Below are 14,174 nucleotides of genomic sequence, written 5' to 3' on the forward strand. Positions count from 1 at the left end.
TCCTGAAGTTGAAGTGGACGCAGTTGTGATCTGTCCAGTGTAGTCCGGTGGCGTGGCTGAAGGAGATGTGGTTGCTGAAGGAGAAGACAGGGTCAAGCGTGTGGCCGGCGTGGTCGGTGGGGGTGTTCACCAGTTGCTTGAGTCCGAGGTTGGCGAGGTTGTTCAGCAGGGTGGTGGTGTTGTTGTCATTGTTGTTTTCCAGGTGGAAGTTGAGGTACCCTAGGAGAATGTAGTCTGAGGAGGTGAGGGCAAGCGGGCTGAGGAAGTCTGCGATGGCTTCGCTGAATTGTGTGCATGGTCCCGGGGGTCTGTAGATGAGAGTACCTCTGAGGGTGGTCTTGGGGTCGGTGTGTATCTAGAAGTGAAGGTGCTCGGCGGCGGTAAGGGTGTCGTTGAAGTTGGTCGTGATGCGGATGGTGTTTTTGTGGACGATGGCGATGCCTCCTCCGGTTTGGTTGACGCGGTCCCTCCGGGCGATCTTGTAGCCATACGGGATGGCTATGGCGATGTCGGGGGCTGACGAGGGTTTCTGTGAGGAAGGCGACGTCCGGTGCTGTAGTGTCGAGGAGGTTCCAGAGTTCGACGGCGTGCTTGTGGACGGAGCGGGTGTTGAGCAGGATGCACTTGAGGTGGTTGTTGCTGGTGTCTGGCCTGGCGGGTGCGGTGCCGGTCCGGAGACAGGTGAATTTGCAGGCTTGGCAGGTGAAGGGTCCGTGGGTGCGTTTCGGGGTGGCTCGGTGGCTGGCGGGGGTCCGGCCGGTGTTGAGTGCGTGGAGGGTGGCGGCGTCGTAATTCAGTCGGGTGTGCTGGCAGCGTCGAGAACCAGGTGGCCTGGCGCTGGGCGCGGTCCAGGCGCGGACGGGCGCAGACGGGCTTGCCTTAGGCGCGCCTTCAGATTTGCCTTTAGCTCAACTCAATCTAGCACGTAGGTTTGTGGATAAAGAACCTGGGACATGGTTACTTACCCCGACTGGTCTCTAAGCAGTCCTTTATACCTGCTGTTTTACATCCCTGTGAAGCATTCTGATAGAAAAAAAAGGATACGGGTAGCATTCCATAACATTTACAAATAATAGGGTACAGGTTGAATGGAAAACTAAATAGTCAGTGTGTGACGGTATGCCCTGTCTTTCAAAATCGGTCTTTACATTTCGTGCTGTCAGGGAATCACTCCTCTTGTAAACCCTACTAACATCTTTTCATAGACAAAGGAGGCCTAGAAAGATATTTCTACTGGCAATGGATACATGGGAAACACATATTCCCCTCGACGTGCTTCCGTAGGACCCTTGGAAAGCAGCTAATCTCTCTAAAGTTATTGTTACACTAACAAGAACATCACAGATTGATTCAGGTATGAAGTTGTGATCTGTGAGATCACACTACATAAAGGAGGGGTGTCCGGCCTAGGCCTAAGCCATCCATGCAAGGTGTTGAGTTTGCCCAAGAAATGTATGGTTAATTAATCTAAATGAAAATCACTTTAAAGCTCACTGGTTATTGTGAAAGTCGGGAATGGATCCATACATCCTTGATCTGCTGGGAACACCTCGAACATAACAACTCTGTTATTCGAGAAAGACAAAGTGAAATCACCTACACCTGGTAGTTTAGCTCAGTTGTACACAATGGGGATTATCCCTATCCCTCTGCATTACTAGATTGCTGTCCAAAATCACTGTGGCTCCATTTTCAAACAATTCCCTGTGTGTCCTTGGCAACCCTATTGCTAGACACATGCTCCGTCACTTTTAGGGAAAAAGGGCGCCTTATTCAGTCTGAATGCTGTGGTAAAGCCTAAGACCAGTTATCATCTTGGGAGCCAGCCGAGCCTGGGTAGCCTGCAGGGACAAATTCTAGATTGCTCTGTGATTTCTACTTGGAATGGCTCCCTCAGCCCATTCCTGCTGGTCGTCTGCCCAAGGACGGCTTCCCACAAGATGCTACCACTCCATCTAGTGTGATAATGCTAGCAAATGGGGATTGCCACTCCATCCACAAGCCCCAAATCCATTCACTCTGTCTTGGCTCCTTTTTCCCCTGTCTATCTTTTGTATATTTCTTCCTCGGTGCATTGAGGTGACATTAGGATGGCAAATGCTAACATAATGCAACTGCAGCCACCCCCCTCCTTTGGTTCTGGGAAGCTTTATTACCAGGAGCGGCCAGTGCAGGTAAGAGGGTGTGGGTTGGTGAAGTCGGGTTAGGGGGGCGGGGATTTTGCCAGAAGACCACGAGGGAAAATTAATTAGATAACTCATTTTTCTTCATCGAAATCCACCCCTAACCGGCCCCACCGCTCTTACCTGCACCGGCCGCTCCTGTTTATTATATATGATCATTAGGGCTGAAAATGTGGAATCACCTTTACTTTTAAACATTTGATACCTACTGTGAAGCTAGTGTTTCAAATGACATCAAGCGTTTGCAAAGGCAGTAGGTCTGAATTTAATGTGTAACGCATGCACACATCATTTGCACATGCTTGGGTTTTTATATGATTCAGCTGTTGGTTGCTGTTGATAACGCTTTGGGCAGTAGAATCTGCACTGACAAAAGTGTTTCACTTCATGCTATTGATTTTAGTGCCTGGAGACCTAATTCAGGACCACGCCCCCTCCCCCTATAGGCTGAGTTGCCTTCATGACAACCACTACTACTCTGCCATGGATAATAAAGCGATGTTTATTAGCAGCACAAGATCAACATGACAATCTTCAAACTTACAGCATTGTCACCAGTTACATAAATGATCAAAATATGAACACCTTACAGTGACATGGTCTGCATTATACAAAGAAAACATCTATGAAAACAGACCATGAAATGGAAATAGGTTTATGCACGCAGTTGTTTATGAAAGAAGGATTCCCTCAATGGTCACTAAAGACTAACAGCCTGATTCATCAAGCCGAAATCGGCTCGCAAAGGGCCAGATTCTGAGAATCTGGCCCTTTGCGAGCGCTATTTTTGCATTTGGGATTCATCATCCCAAATGCAAATATCGGTAATAGCGATTTCGCTATTTTGCGAGGAATTACATTTAAGGAATCTCTATTTGAGATTCCTTAAATGGAATTCATCATCCATTTAAAAATTGCGAATTCGCAATTTCGGCCCGCTATTTACCGCGAGGTCAAACCTCGTGGTAAATAGCGAAAACTTAGAAAAATGCTTTTAAAACCATTTTTCTAAGTTGCATGTTGCACACACACATGTCCTTTGGACATGTGTGTGCGCAACACCTGTTTCAATTTGCATTTAAGGGGTGCCACAGGGTGTCCTTTGGACACCCCTCGCACCCTTTAAATCGCTATCGTATTTGCGATTAGCTAATTGCTAATCGCAAATAAGGAATACTCCCCATTCATTCCAATTTGCTAATCCCAAATAAGGAATGTGTAGGAATCGCAATTCTTTATGCAATTTCTACATGAATCCCGTTTTGCAAGTCCTTAATAGCGATTCCTTATGAATCGCTATTAGGGGCTCGCAAAACGGGAGAATTATGAATCAGGCTGTAAGCACTTTGTACTGGATCCCCTTCCTTCTGCACGCCTGCCTGGACCACATAGGTGAACACACCTGTATCCCTGAGGGGCGGTCACAAACTCTCTCCGCCCTTGACCACATGCCATGGTCCCACCCCCTCAAACACCAAGCTGCACAAGCGGGGCCAGAGGATGTGAGAGAGGGGGCTGGAACCCCTTACCACTAACTGGTTAACTGCGAGACTATGCCCCCTAGACGTGTGACTGTCCCTTGCAGAATAAGGATTGCTCTCTATCCCTTCAGTGCTGTCCTAGGAAGTATTTGGTGGAAAAACTCTAGCCCTGAGAGGAGTCTGTGTTGCCTGTCACCAATTTGTCAAGAGGGGGACCAGGGCAATGAGGTCCTTCTTCCTTCCCATCAACATTTTTGTGAATCTCCATATGCCCCCGATGGAAACGTCAGAGCCCATATCGGATAAATGGTAAACATCACTTACAACGAAACTTTTACAACGCACTACCATTACAACGCGGTCATTACAACGCAAACTATTACAATGCATTGCGCTGGGGGGGCGCTCTAGGATAGGGAATAGGTTAATTTACTATCCAATAACCTTCCCTAGTGTCCACGGGGACTGGAGTTGGAATAGTAAATTAAACTATTCACTATCCAACACCCAAAAGCGCTATGCGTTGTAATGGTATGCGATGTAAAAGCCGCGTTGTAAAGGCAGGCATTGTAATAGCCTGCGTTGTAACGTCATACATCCGTTTCAGGATATAATTGTGTCATTTCTGCATTAAGTTGCTTGACAGAAATATTAAGGGCCCTCACCTTAATACCTTTGCCCCAAATGTGACGGGGTATCATGGTGGGACTATGCAGTGAAGGCATCTGGAAATGTCCACCACAACCAAGCAAATTCCCTGAGGATAGATTCCGTCAACTCCATTCACCACAGCTTTACTAGATAATTAAGACCCAAATGTACAACAATAAAGTCTGGGAACTGCAGTCCCATGCGTCATTTTGTCTCCTCCACCATCTTCCGCAGCGGTGTGATTTGGAGAAATCCCACTCCACACAATCAAGAAGGACACTCTTCAGTGCCAGTGGCTTGGGCTTACGGAGCTGCTGTAACTGGTATTTCGTGAGCCGCACAAAGGAGTGACCGTTGACCCACACGACTTTGGAAGACATGGCTACTAAGAGACAAATCGGGGAGAGATGCAGAGTGAAGAAGTGGCATAATTAACTAACAGTTATTATAGCAGTTCGGGTCAGGTGTATCGTTTGTTGCAAGAGGTTGACAGCCAACCAATTTGCTTAGCTTCCTGCTGCGAAAGGCCTGTACTTGAGGCAAAAGTAGCTTCCCCTATTCTGAAAGAAAGGAAGGGGTATCCAGATGAATCAGCCTCAATATCACTGAGGGCCGAGGCAAATTAATCTGAGAACTGGTAGTGTGACAGGCCGTCACCATTTAATTGAATAAACAATGACAATACCCCCAATTCCGGGTGAAGAGCTGGGTAGGCCCTCAAGAGGTTCTCTGGACAAATAGAAGAACCCAAAGCTGCTTGGAGTTTGATGTGAGCCCCTTTACCAACCCAATCCGTTTTGAACTTCCTGAGCCTAATCATCAGCTTGTCCTGGAGAACGCGGGTATCCAACCATTGGAGGCCGCCAGAATGAACATGTTTGCAGTTGCCAACCAATTCTAAAGACACCGTAGAAAGCCACTGCAAATGCAGCCCAAAACAGCTCCACCTGATATGGTGTGCTGCATACCATGTCTAGGTTGTCTAAAATTGTGGTGAGTTTATGCACATTGAGAGACTTTCTACCATACTTTGGCTCATCACTCAGCCTGGCCCTACCTTCCAAGTCCTACCTCAGGAAGAAGCATTTGCCCACGTCCTGCTCCCACCTAAGTTTAACAAAGATGATCCCTAGCAGAGGAGGCTGGCCTGCACTGTCCTCACAGGGCTCCCGGAAAAAGGCAGAGTGAGTTAACTGAGAAAGGGGGCCTCATATGTTTGTCCAGAAGGAAGGCCCTTTAGTTCTGAAACACTTTCTGGTGGGCCACCTGTGTGCGCTTTGTGAGGGAGGCTGCCCTTGACTCGAATACGACAGGACACCAATCTTCCACAGATCCTCCGGGAAATCAGTCATCTCCTCTGCTGCATGCGGGTGGAAAATCCAAAAGTCCTGTTGCTTGGAGCGAGACAAAGTATCAGCAGCGTTATTATGGATCCCAGGGACATGTCTGAGACACTGTAGAATCAATGATTCAGTAGCATCACGGCCAACCTGCAGGATGCCCCCAGCCTGTTAATGACCCGACAACACACATATTGTCCGTACAGAGGATGACATTCTTGTTCATTAAGTCTTCTGACCAAATGGTTACTACCATGAAAATAGGTAACTCATAGTTCCAGGTAATGCAGGTGGATGGTACAACCATTTTATCAGCAGCAATTGAAACCCTTAGGTCCCGCAGCAGTGCAATGAAGGCCCCCAATACCCGCCCGCACCAGGTGGAACCGGGAGGGCCCATGAAGAGGAAGCCATCAAGTTAGTGAATGACCCCTTGACACCCTGTTCACTTGGTGAATACCCACTCCAGCAATGAACTGAACTTTTCAAAGTAGATGTAAACCACCAAACAGCCCACTGGCACGCACATGTCATAATAGAACCCACACCTGAACTGGAAACCTAGAAGGTGATACTCCTCGGGATGCACTGGCAGGAGGCGGAAGGCAGACTCAATGTCCGCCTTGGCGAGGAAGGCGCCAGATCCCAGACCCCTCAAACTTGCAAGTGCCTGGTTAACTGATACATACCTTACAGAGAATGATTGAGGGTCAGTCATGTGGATGTATGACGTTACAATGCATACTTTTACAACACATACCTAGATAGAGGAATCCTCTGGAGAAAACTCGGCAAAATGGGCATCCCAGACAAATTACTGCATATACTAATATCACTACACACAAAAACTTGGTGCCAGGTTCAAATGGGAAGGGAAAAGGGCCTCACTAGTTCTATCTCGACTCCAAATGGCTTAAGGCAAGGATGTCTCCTTGCCCCCCTACTGTTTTCCCTGTACCTTAGTGATCTACCTCAGCGCTTCCAGGAGATAAGTAATTTTCCACCAAAAATCGCCTCCCATAAAATACATACGATGTTATATGCAGATGATGTAATTATATTAGATCTAACCCCATTTGGCCTGCAAAGGAACCTTCAGGCACTCCACAAATACTCGGAGGAAAACTTTCTAATTCCAAACATTGCGAAAACAAAAATAGTCCCGTTCTCAGGAAGGAAAAGGAGTATTAAATATCACTGGTCCCTAGGAGAAAAAAGGGTCGAAGTCGCAAACGAATATACTTATCTAGGTCGAATTTTTACTAACTCTTTACAGAATAGGCCTCATACTTTGAATTTGATCCGGAAGTCGGATATGCACGTGGGAGCACTCTCTAGGCTGTACGCCGCTTCTGGACAAAGACACTTCTTTTCCATGCTTAAAGTATACAGCGTTAAAATTCCACCAGTTCTGTCATACGCTTTGGAATACATACCAATAAGTCAATGGAACTTTTTAGATCTAAGAGAAGGAAAGATTCTACGTAAACTAACGAGGTTGTCCCAGGCAGTACCAGTACAAGCTCTTCGCCTAGAGTATTCACTAACTAGTGCTTATGCCCGAGGAATTGCCAATGTAATCAGATGGGCATACAATCTCCTACATGCAGAGGAAGGAACGCTCCGAGCCTTGCTTAAAATAGAAACATTCGACCATGAATCATCGAAGTATGTATTCTCAAGAAACATTTTAATGGGTTACAAACTCTCAGAGACTAATACTAATTTGTTATTATCCTGGACTCCTGCCCACCTGAAACTCTTTTTAAAGCAATTTACGCCAAGACTTAGCTTCGACCTTGACTCTCAGCACTGTCTTAAACTGCCCCTCTATAAAAATGTTGCAGAATCTTTTGAATTTAAGAAATCTCAACAGTATATTAAATATAATCTTAACCACGGGGCTAGGAGATTGATTGTCCTGCTTAGATTAGGAATACTCCCTGTAAAAACCGTAACTTCCAGGTGGCACCCAAAAGAAAGCACTATTTGTAATCTGTGTAACGGTAGAGAGCAGGATTTAGAGCATCTCTTGTTTACCTGCCCAAACGTAACAGTTGTTAAAGCGCGGAAAAGGTTTCTGGACCCAGTCTATGCTAAATGTAAAATCAATTCTGTACATGAAATGATTAATCTATGCAAAGCTCCGCCAAATGAATTTGTATGTTATAATCTTTTAAAATTTTTAAAACCACTTTTATCTTTGTATTAGAATGAAAGCTTTTAACAAAATGGTTCAAAATTGATTATATTGTATTAAATATTTGTGGTCCTCAGTGGAGAACCAAATCAAATTAAATAAATAAACTTGAAACTACAACGCATACCTTTACAACACATTTTTTACAACGCAACATCCATTACAACGCATTCCATTACAACGCATACTACCGTTACAATGCATACCATTACAATGCATAACATTACATTGCATCTATGGTAAGTATTGGATAGTGTAGAGGTAAAAATTACTATTCTAACTCCAGGGGGTGCAACAGTAGGGTAAGTGTTGGATAGTGTAGAGGTAAAAAATTACTATTCTAATTCCAGGGGGTGCAACAGTAGGGTAAGCGTTGGATGCTAATTTTATGCGTTGTAATGGTACGCGTTGTAATGACTGTGTTGGAATGACATGCGTTGTAGAGGTATGCGTTGTAGTGTCATGCGTTGTAATGGTTGCGTTGTAATGGCATGCGATGTAATGGATGTTGCGTTGTAAAAGTTTTGTTGTAATGGTAGTGCGTTGTAAAAGTTGCGTTGTAAAGGTTGTTTCCCGGTCAGGTCATTGACTGATGCCCTCCGGGGGCTGAAAGGTAATGGATCAGCCTCATCTGGCCAGGGTGTTTTTTGGGTCCAAAGCCCAGAGGAAAACTTACAAATGCTAACAGCTATGGGTCTGGAAATGGACCTGTAATTCTACCCAAGGGGGTTTCCATGAGAAGTTTTTGTCCACTACACTGGTGCACTTGGGGACTCAGATCTGATTTCTGTTAATTGGAATGGGAGCGGCCCCTAGGGCTTGAATTCCAAAGCTATTAAAAAAAAAACAAGATACAATATTTGCTCAGGCTTTTGGTCTGGGTATAAGTTAAGCCAAGGCAGCAGCCTATCCCTCCGTACGGGCATGGCCCAATTAAATGAAAGCTTGATTTTCTCTTTAGACTTTTTAATACATTTAAATTCTGGGTGTGATGCAACACTATAGAAGGAGCACATGTTTAAATATGCACATCCTCACTGAACGTGTGCACACTTATCTGTTCAAAGACCAACACGATTCTTACTTGTCCCCATAGTTTTGCTGATGAAAGGACTGATTTAATGGGGTCTTGTTGTTGACTGACTCTAATCAGACAGTCATTTCAGTGTGATCCCACCCTATGTTGGGATCCTCAACCTTGGACCACCTATAATCTTGGTCATGTCTAGCCAAGAGATCCCCCCATAAACGTGAAGAGCCTTAAGGGTAATATTGGTGTAAAATGTCATCAAGGCTGCCAACTCTGGCTTCTTTTCTAGCATTACATTCATGTATATATTATACCTAACGAGCCAGTTTAGTTCTGTTTTCCTTCACCTTGGGTCTCCAATTTTTCACTGATCCCTTCCCATCCTTTTCTCTAGCTTCAAGCTCTCTTTTTGCAGGAATAACTGGGAAAGCCTCCACAAAATCCATCATCACCATCTTTTTAAAAATTATTTTTTAACCTCTGCAGGCACCTATGAGGCTAGATTTTCTGGCTTGATAGGATTGTTTCCTGCCCGCCTATCCCCTTTAAAGGAGCAGAATCCCCTCTGAAGGATCTGCATCACCCTCCATGGACGTGTCCTTGTTCCCACAGATGGAAAACGTCCATTAGAATGAAGCCGGGGAGGGGGGCGTGGCTAGCAGCCCAAGATGATGGTCGCATAAGCGATGTGCTCCGGGCCTGGGATGCCTAATCCGTAAATTTATCTCTGATCTCGGCTGCCTCGTCTTCCAGCAGGGATGCCGAGTGATAGCTGACTCCAAGGACTGTGAAGAGTCACCAGGAGGTGCGGAGCCGAGCGTTGCGGGGGGCAATCCATAACCCAGAGCCATCCCTTACTGAGGCGGGCCTGAGGTGATCGCAGTGGGCCTCGAAGCCACGGCCTCGCATTGGATCCCTTGGTGGAAGGTGTCGACCAGAGCAGCGTGACCATGCGTGTGGGGCCCCGGATGCGGGCCTAGCTGGACGAGTGCAGACACTGACACTGCCAGAGGGTGTGGACTAGTTGAGGGATCCCACCTTCTCTTCATCTGGGTGGCTGGAAATGATCATCGTGGCCTGACTGCGACAGGAGTAGGGGCCCCAAGGAGTGTCAGAGACCCCTCCTCCCCCACCCGCTTTAAATTTATGCCCCATATATCTTCGGTTGCTTTGACCTGGCCTGGGGGGCTGGGCATAGTTGCGACCTAAGGCTCCCTCACAGTGACACACCGCTAAATAGCGGCCTCCCCTGCGGCCCATCACTGGGCTGGTGCCACTCTCCTGGACGCGCTGGGCTACATGGAGGACCCGGATACAAGGCTAGCCAAACTACAATAGTACCAGCTACAATGGACAGAGGAAAGACAAAGACAGCGGAGGGGCAGGGCCGTTTCTAGGTTTTTTGCCGCCCTAGGCGAGAATTGAAAAATGCTGCCCCCTCCCTTTTACTACCCACTCTCGCCCCCTGTCATCCAGGCTAGAAGAATTAGCTATAAAAAGCATTAGTTATAAAAAAGCATTAGATATAAAGGAACTTGTATTAGGGGCTAGTAGCAAGAAGACTGGATAGCTGGATGTTGTACACTCCTTACTGACAGCGAAAGTATTCACAACTCCCTATCATTACCATTAACAACGAAGAACAACAGGGAGTTTAACCAGAATGCAGAGTTTTCTCACCACTAATTAAGAGGTCCACTCCACACTGGAGATCGACGAAATTGTGATTTTGTTCTCAAAATCGACGCCACTTTTACAAATATTTAACAAAATGATGCACATTTCCTAAAATGCTCTAGGACAATATCTCAAATGAAATTGACACACAATGGCTTACTCCAGGTAATAAAAAAAAGTCACAAAAGATACCAGCAGTAGTCTTGAGAACAAATGCATCTCAACCACAGTTCTAACGTTCTTGCAAGGACTTTTCTCCTTGAACGAGTGCCCTCTAGTTGAAAAGTAAGCAAAATTTCACAATAACAAAATGGCAAAAATTTATTTATAAAATTCATGCAATGCCAATATTCGAATTTCTCGGTATTTGGCAGCCGTAATGAAACTTTCACTCAGGCCTACTTATATCCTAGAATGGCAAATTGTCTCTCAATAGCAGGGCCGTTTATTTTTCGAATTACAGATAACCCTTAATCTCCCCATTATGGTTCTATAACCTTACTCTTTCACATGCACACTTCCAGATGCAGGAAAGCTTGGAATGACTCGGAGAAACAAGAGCCGGCCTTTGACTGCCTGCCCCATCTCCTTGACCTGTTCTCTCCTCCGTCCTCTCTTTTCTTTCTCCCTCATCCACTTAAGCAATTCTCTCCTCACCCCTCCCCTCGTCCCTCCTCACACAGCCCCCTGTATCTTTCCCTGTCTCAGTACCCCCTACCTCCCAATACCGTCGTCCTTCTGCAGCTCCCCCCTATGGCTGTGTCCTTGGGGCTGCAAGGTCTCCTCACTTCGCCTGTAAGTGCTTAAAGCTCACATGGTAATTGCAGCACACAGGCCTGTCATGTCATCTCTCCTCTCTCATCTTCTCCTCACCCCCCACCCTGCGCTCAACCCTCCTCTCTCACTCAGGTGCCATAACCATTTGCACCTTGCCACTCCACCCCCCCAGCACCTACCTCAATGTGCATCTGCTCTCGTTCTTATCTCTGTGTCCACCTGTACCTCCATGACTCTGCCAGACCCTCCATGTCCGTCCGCTCCATGGAATGTTTCTGTTTTTGTTCTTGCCTTTTCTATCTCTCTTCTGGTCTTTGTGATCCCTCGTTTTATGTTCTGTCTTCACGAGGCCATGTGCCCCCATGTTTTACTCTCCTCAGCGATGTTATTTAGAGTAGATAGGTATGTTGTAGTCCTGCATGTATATTTATCCGGGCAGGGGGGTCTCTGCTGTCTTTGTGGTCACAGTTCTGAGAACAGTAACTCCTGCCACTGAGCGGGGTAGGGGAGGGGCAGAGCGAGGCTTGTCCAGAGACGGAGGCACCAGATCACACAATTGCTTTTTACTGCCAGGAGAGCTATTAGTTGCCAGCTGTGCGTCGCTCCACTTGTCACCCCCTGGCGCACCCCTGCCTTGGTGCATACCCGACTGTTTCCCTGCCTCTCTGTCTGTACTGTCACCGTGATGGCACATGCAGTGCAGCAATGCTGGCAATGCACAGATCGCAGCGCACACGGCCCCCTCCAGTGGCGCCAAACGTGACATCAAGGCCTTCAACATTTTTCCCCCTTTTGCCGCCCTAGCCCTTCTGCCGCCCTAGGCAGCCGCCTAGTCCTGCCTAATGGTAGAAACGGCCCTGCGGAGGGGACCAGTAGGGCTGGGTCACGTTCGCCGCCCTCAGAGGCCTCTTCTGTGCACTCTTGATTGATAGAGGATGGGGCCACAAATACCCCTACCGCGGACAAGCTGGACAGGATATTGGAAGAAATTCGGAACTCCAGATTTGCAAGTGCACAACAGCTGGGCACAATCTCAGCAGAGCTTAACCTGCTTAACGACTATCACAGAAAGCTGGCTGAAAAAGTCAAAACATCTGAACAGTCATTAACCACTATGATACCGCAGGTGAAAGAACATGATGTGCAAATACAACACATGCAACAGCAAATTGAATCCTTACTGGCTCGTGAAGATGATGTAGAAGCAAGGGCCCAACGCAACAACCTTAGAATAGTTGGGCTTCCTGAAGGATCAGAGGGCCCACATCCCACGACATTTATCGAGGAGTGGCTCAAAACCAGTGTCGCCCCCACAGGTCTATCTGCGCTCTTCATGGTGGAGCAGGCCCATTGGGTCCCCATGTGAAAGCCCATACCTGGCACGAACCCCTGACCGATACTGGCCAGGACTTTGAATTATAGGTACCGAGATCATGTGTTGCAAGCAGCCCGAGACAACGGCCCAATACAATTTAACAATGCACTTCTCGACAACGGGGAAACAGCGGCCCTCATCCTCCTGGACCTCTCAGCGGCATTCAACACCGTCTGCCACCGCACCCTAATACAGCGCCTCAGCAACGTCGGAATCCAAGAGAAGGCACTAGAATGGGTCACCTCCTTTCTCGCAGGAAGGACACAGAGAGTCCGCCTCCCCCGTTCAAATCAGAGGCCACCAAAGTCATCTGCGGAGTCCCCCAGGGTTCATCGCTCAGCCCCACCCTCTTCAATGTCTACATGAGCCCCCTTGCGGCCATCGCACGCCAGCACAACCTCAACATCATCTCTTACGCCGACGACACCCAGCTGATCCTCTCCCTCACCAACGACCCCGACACCGCCAGAGCCAACCTACACGAAGGGATGAAAGACGTAGCCGAGTGGATGATGAACAGCCGCCTGAAACTGAACTCAGACAAGACGGAAGTCCTTATCCTGGGAATTTCGCCCTCTGCCTGGGACGACTCCTGGTGGCCCCCCGCCCTGGGCAGCGCACCCAAACCAACGGACCACGCACGAAACCTGGGCTCCTCCCTCTCCATGACCAGACAAGTCAACGCCGTCTCCTCGTCATGCTTCAACACCCTGCGCATGCTACGCAAGATCTACCAGTGGATCCCCACCGAGACTAGGAAGACGGTCACCCAGGCCCTCGTCACCAGCCGACTGGACTACGGCAACTCCCTCTACGCCGGAACCACTGCCAAACTCCAGAAGAGACTCCAGTGGATCCAGAACGCCTCAGCAAGACTCATCCTGGACATCCCCCGACACAGCCACATCTCCGGACACCTTAGAGACCTGCACTGGCTCCCGATCAACAAGAGAATCACATTCCGACTCCTCACCCACGCACACAAAGCCCTGCACAACCAAGGCCCAGGATACCTCAACAACCGACTCAACTTCTACACTCCGACCCGCCAGCTTCGATCGACCAACCATGCCCTCGCCGCCGTCCCCCGCATCCGAAGAGCCACCACAGGAGGAAGGTCCTTCTCCTACCTGGCAGCCAAGACATGGAACTCCCTCCCCACCCACCTTCGCCTCACCCAGGACCACCTCGCCTTCAGGAAGCAGCTCAAGACCTGGCTGTTCGAACAGTAGCCGATCCCCCCCCCCCCCCCAAGCGCCTTGAGACCCTCTGGGTGAGTAGTGCGCTATATAAATGCCTTGATTGATTGAATGCAAAAATCTCAATCTTTCAGGAATACACCTTAGCAGTCCAACGTAAGCGTTTCTCGTTTATGGAGGTCAAGGCCCGGGTCCATGCTGCGGGCCTCACGTTTGCTCATTTATTCCCAGCCAAACTGAAAATTATCCACAACCAACGCT

This window comes from Lissotriton helveticus, chromosome 1_1 (assembly GCF_964261635.1).
Source record: "Lissotriton helveticus chromosome 1_1, aLisHel1.1, whole genome shotgun sequence".
NCBI classification, from domain to species: domain Eukaryota; kingdom Metazoa; phylum Chordata; class Amphibia; order Caudata; family Salamandridae; genus Lissotriton; species Lissotriton helveticus.